The 6,239-nt window shown below is 38.1% G+C and overlaps 1 long non-coding RNA gene across 1 annotated transcript in view; it reads right to left on the bottom strand.

Moving 5' to 3' along the window:
• Positions 1-6,239, bottom strand: part of LOC139074377 (uncharacterized) — a 30,417-nt gene that overhangs the window by 22,384 nt on the left and 1,794 nt on the right. The window contains exon 2 of the long non-coding RNA XR_011523938.1: positions 4,818-5,039. This is a non-coding gene — a long non-coding RNA (uncharacterized lncRNA). The remainder of the gene's footprint in view (positions 1-4,817; positions 5,040-6,239) is intronic.

Genomic DNA, 6,239 nt, shown 5'->3' on the forward strand with positions numbered 1-6,239 from the left:
GAATCTAAGAAAAAACTATAAAAAACATAAAAACATAAAACAGATTGTTGCCAGAGGCAGTGATTGTGGGATGGAGGGTAGGGTCTGAGTGAAGTGAGTGAAGGTGGTCAAAAGGTGCAAACTTCCAGTCATAAGATGAATAAGTAATGCACCACATGGTGACTATGTTAATAATACTGTATCGTATATTTGAAAGTTGCTAAGAGAGTAAATCTCAAAAGTCCTCATCACACACACACACAAAATTTGTAATTATGTGTGGTGATGCGTGTTAACTAAACTTATTCTGGTAATCATTTGCAATACATACATATATGAGAATGCATTGTATACCTAAAACTAGTGTAATGTCACATGTCAATTATATCTCAATAAAAAACAGAAAACAACTAAATACAAAAACAAGATTGATAAATTAGTCTACATTAAACCAAAAAATTCTGCTGGTCAAAGAACGCCATTAAAGAGGTGGAAACATTAGGCGAAAGGCTAATAGGAAACTTTCTATAAAGTTATAATGAGTGGATTCAGCTGACAACCTGGTCACACAGCTGGATTACATTTCAGTGCTGGTTATTGTCTTCTGTTTGCCCTCAATTCCATTCTGTCACCCTGAATGATAAAACTTCCCAGGCATCCTTGTGTGTAGCCACATGACTGATTTTCTAGATAGTTGAATAAGAGAGAAGTAGTAGCGTGTGTCACTCCCAGGACTGGCCCATAAAACCTTTCAATAGATGTTACTTAATTTCCTTTGCTTGTCCCATGGCAGAGCTACCAGGTAGAAGGAAAGGGGGTCTCTTGGTCACTTTTCAAAGGAAAGCTGACCCAAAGAGCCATCTGACCAGGAACAAATGTGTAGGATTGTTGTGTGAGTAAGAAGTAAACTTTTGGGGCCAGCCTGATGGTGCAGATGTTAAGTTCACACGTTCCGCTTTAGCAGCCTGGGGTTCGCCGGTTGGGATCCCAGGTGTGGACGATGCACCGCTCAGCAAGCCATGCTGTGACAGGCATCCCACATATAAAATAGAGGAAGGTGGGCATAGATGTTAGCTCAGGGCATATCTTCCTCATCAAAAAGAGGAGGATTGGCAGCAGATGTTCACTCAGGGCTGCTCTTGCTCAAAAAAAAAAAAAAAAAAAAAGAAGCAAACTTTTGTTGCATTTGGCTATGGAAATTTTTAGATGATTTATTACAGTAGTTGGTCTACCCTAACACAACTATAACAGTGGCTTTTACTAGGTTCTTTTGGGACCCTAAGACGACTCAGTGATGTCTTGGATGCTGTGATGGAAACTTGTGGGGCCTACTTCAACCAGAACAGCACTCCTTATATATATATGTAATATGTGTATTATATGACATCGGAATGCATGCATGTATATGTACTGATTCACATGTGAAAACTTCAAATGGCACCAAGTTTTTACATACAAATAAATCTCCTTCATACCTTTGTCCTTGAGTCTCCCATTTGCCCTCCCTAGGAGCAATGTCTGTTACCCACTTCCTGAGTGGAAGTGAAAATCTATGTACATATAAACATATGGACTGTGATATGTTTAACCGGTTTCTCATTAATGGACAATTAGTGTATTTCCAATCTTTTGCTAATATAAACAATGGCACAATGAATATCCTTGCATATATGTCATTCTACACATACGCAAGTGTATCTATAAAATGGATTTCCAGAACTGGAATTGCCAGATTAAAAGACACATGCATTTTACATTATGATAAATAGTGCCAATTGCCTTCCATGGGGTTGTACCAATTTATGCTTCTACTATCATATACAAGTGGGCCTGGCTCTTCACATCCTTGCCAATGCAATATATGGTCAAATTTTGATGCTTACTACTTCGATATGTGAAAAGTGGTATCTTATTGTAAATTAATGAGTATTTCTCTTATTATGAGTGAGGTTTTACATCTTTCAAATGTTTAAAAGCCACTTACATTCCCTTTTCTGTGAACTGAACTCTTCATTTTCAACTGGGCTATCAATCTTTTCCTTTTTGATTGGTGGGAGTCCTTCAACCATTAAAGGAAATGTATCCAAATTGTGTAATAGAATTAAGATCAAACACAGATGGATTCTGCTGCTAAAAGTCAAAGTTTGAAAATCACTGGTTATGCTACTTTGCAACCTGGCCTTGCTAAAAAAAAGCCTCTCCCCTCATTCCCTTGGGAATCTTTGTCACTTAGAGCTCCAACCAGTACCACTTGCCCTGAGTGGTTGAAACTCTAGGCTAGAGTTTCTCAACCAAGGCACTGCTGACATTTCAGCTGGATAACTGGGGACAGGGTGGGGGTGGCTCTCCTCTGCACTGTAGAATGTTTAGCAGTTTCCCTGGCCTCTACCTGCTGAATGTCAGTAGTATATCCTCCCTGAGTTGTGACAACCAAAAATGTCTCTGGATTGTCAAATCTCCCCTGGAGGATAAGGGGGCAAAATCCCCCCGGTTAAGAACCGATGGTCTAGGCCTTCACAGTGGAGGTGGAAGGCAGGCTGCATTACCAAACTGTCTACTTGCTCCAGTTTGGCAGTCCCACACAGCCACCCAAATGGAGTCTGAGAAGGTGCAGAATGCTAAGGTCTATAGGGAAGTACAAGAGTTGTGCTATAACCTAGTCAAAAAGACAAAGTAGCATACATGAAGCCACAAAAGAAAAACATCTGCTAAACTTGTGGTTATCCCTACGCAATTTAAAAGGAAGCAGTGTAAGACTGGAAAGTGGGCCAATTCCTCAGGCCTCATGCGGTGGGATGGGCTTGATGAGATCATCAGAACCCAAAGTCTAGCCTTCGGGTTGTTGCTTCAAAAAATGGTTACTCTTTTCCTTAAAAATATTTTTTTAAAGTCCTCATTTTAATACATGAAATTTTAGCAAGAAATATTTATTGATGTGTCCTCAAACCTTCCATCTATGCCCACCCCCTCCACCAGGGATGTTAAAATGTTAACATTTTGATATGTAACTTTTTCCAAGCCTCTACAGTCACAAATAACAAATAATAAAATTTTTAAATAATTGTAAACAATAAAATAATAATAATGGATTTTTTATCCTTTTTAAAATAATAAATAATAAAAAAGAATAATATACAAATTTTTGTGCAACTTGGTTTTGTCACTCACATTGTATCATAATATTCCTCAAGGACAAGAGTTGTACACATTTTTAATGGTTGCATAATATGCCACAGTATATGTACACCATAATTTGATCAACAGGTTTCCTACCGAAGACATCTGGATTCTTTCCTGACTATTTTCCCAGAAACAGCAACATCATAATAAAAACTCTTGTATTCATATCCCTACATATTCACACTGTATTTCTTTAAGATAAGTGGGACTTGGGGTTGAAATGCATATGTGTATTTATAATTTTAATAAATATTTCCAGATTACTTTTCAATACTATGACAGCAATGAATGAGAGTATCGGTGTCCCCATATCCTAGTAAGCAATAGTTGATAGCAACAAAATTCATTTTGTTTTTGCCTACCAGAGGAGTGAAAAATGGTACCTCCTTGTTTTACTTGCATAATCCTGACTACTAATAGGTTCAAATATATTTAAAATTTTTATGTAGTCAAATATATATATTTTAAATATTTACTTAAAAATATATTTACATATTTTAAATGGCTCCAGTCTTAAGAAGTTCTTTTTGACACAAAACTATATAATATTCTAAAATGTCTTCTAATATTTTTATTATATATTTTCATTTAGATCTTCAATCCACTTGGAATTTATTTTTGTATCTAGTGTGAGGTAGGAATTTGTATTTGTATTTTTCCACACTAATAACCAGTTTTGCCAATACTGTTTTTCAGTACACAGAGAGTTGATACTAACTCCCCTACTAATTGTAGGCACATGAGACTGAAATCAAAGCTACAAGGCCAATTTATTTGTTTATAAAAATAGAGCTGCCAAGTCAGCCAGAACATTATTGTTGGCTCTTTGAACATTTTCTCGCCAGTGGGACATTCTATATGGGAAACCAAACTACTGTTGAAGGCTGCTTAGGGGCCTTAGGATCAGAAAACAAGTTAAAAATTTTAGTGACTAGTGTCAGAAATCTATGATAGCCTTTGGTATAATAAAAAATAAATATTTTGCCTTTGTCCCCTGTTTCTGAAACAGAACTCCTAACACTCTTGAGTTTCCTGAGTGATAGGAGTGGCTTTTGTCACTCATAATGAGCTCCTTTCCCTCACCCCTGAGTTTAAGCTGGTGAGGTGGCTTAGGGTGGAGCCCCTAGCCAGCCTCAGACTGGGACTGGTCACCAGAAAGACCAAGTGATTAGAGGGTGGGAACATTCAGCCCCACTCCTGACCTCCCGGGAGGGGACGGCATGCGCTGGAGATTGAGCTCTGTAAAAACTCTTGAACAAGGAGCTTCAGGGAGCTTCCAAATTGGTTAACACATCCACATGCTGGGAGGGTGGTGTGCCCCAACTCAACAGGGACAGAAGCTGCTGTGCTCTGGAGATTTCTGGACCTTGCTCTATGTACCTCTTCATCTGGCTGTTCATTTGTATCCTGTCTAAGTGTCACGGGAACTCCCAATTTATAGCCAGTTGGTAGAGGAGTTCTGGGACTTGTGACTGGCCTCTGAAGTGGGGGCAGTCCAGGTCATAATTGAGTTGAATTGTTGAATATCCAGATGGTATCTGGAAAATCAGAATCGGTTGTTGGTGTTGGAAAACACCTCACAGCCCAACGCATCTATGTTCATCCTGTCAAACGAGAAACAGGTCATGGGTCATGTCATGTTTCATTAACTTTCTCACCTGAACTGTGCTGGGGACAAACTGAATTTCCTTGCCTTGCTTCTTGCCTTTTTTTTGGTTTAGGATCCTTGCTACTCATCACTCTTCATTCAATAATTCTTTTCCTATATGGAAATCTTCATTTAGATTCTTCATTTATTCTTTCATTCAATAACTAGATGTGTCAGTTACTCTACTAGAGTGCTGATAACACAGAGGCGAACCAGATGAACAAAATTCCTGCTGTACTTGGGGGAGACAGTGAATAAAACACATGGAGAAAAATAAGTTAACAAGTAAAATAGGGGAATGTGCTCTATAATCTAAGTAAGGAATAGTAAGGACTTGTTCTAGAGAAGGAGGCACAGGCAAAATGTATGACAAACACATGGCAGGTATATATGTATTTACTTTAAGTGCTTCTAGAGTTAATTTGTACATATATAAGCAAATACATATATATGGTCTCCCACATTCCCCCTTTCATTTTTTCACAAATAGCAGTATACACACCATTCTATATCTTGCACTGTGCAGCTTGCAGATCATTCCATATGAGAACTTACCTTCCTCATTTAAAAAAATGGTTTGTATATGAATAGCCCAATTTAGAGTAAACTAATGCTAAAAATATTTACAAGAAGGTCAAGGCCAGATTCATGGGAGACTTGAAAAACTGAATGTGAACTTGTAAGACTTACGGACTAAGAATGACTCGAATTTCAGGCAAGTAGCTCTCTACTGGTAGGCCAGATATCTAATTGGGAAGGTGTTTGTTTTGTTTTTTAATACAATTTCTGTCTCTCATTTATCCTACCTACCACGTGTACCATCTCTGACCTTTCAGTACACTGGCAATCATACTGATCACAGTAAACACCAGCAAGTGTCTTTGATGCACAATATATATAAGTGAACGAATGAGTAAGTAGTAGGATTTCCATAAGCTTACAAAGCTCTTTCTCAAAAATGCTGGGAATTTTGTTTCTATTCTGAAGGGATACTGACTCTCAACATTTCATACACTACATCCCACCAATGTGGCTGAGAATAAATCTATGAATATTTTGTAGAATAAGATAGACAAAGTCGGGAGAGAACAAGGCCAAGTACGTCAGCCAGGAAGGGCTAGATGCTTATGTAGCTAGGAGTTGAAGAGCGAGTAGGAGGGAAGGAAGGACAACAGGATTTGGTGACTGATTGGTTAGAGGGCATCAATCCGAAGGAATACGTCAAAGTTGAGTTCAAGTCTCCTAGGACTCAAGAAAAAGAATCACTTTCAGAAATGACCAGTTGTAAGGGGAAATTCTCAGTTTAATTTGAGGTACAAAGACTTTTGAACTTCGATTCAGAGACATTTCCAATATTCTAATTTTTTTTTTTAAGAATGAAGAAACAAGTTGCTTGCTTAAATGCGCACAAGTAACTGGTGCGGTATAGGCA

The sequence above is a fragment of the Equus przewalskii genome, chromosome 1, assembly GCF_037783145.1.
Source record: "Equus przewalskii isolate Varuska chromosome 1, EquPr2, whole genome shotgun sequence".
NCBI classification, from domain to species: Eukaryota; Metazoa; Chordata; class Mammalia; order Perissodactyla; family Equidae; genus Equus; species Equus przewalskii.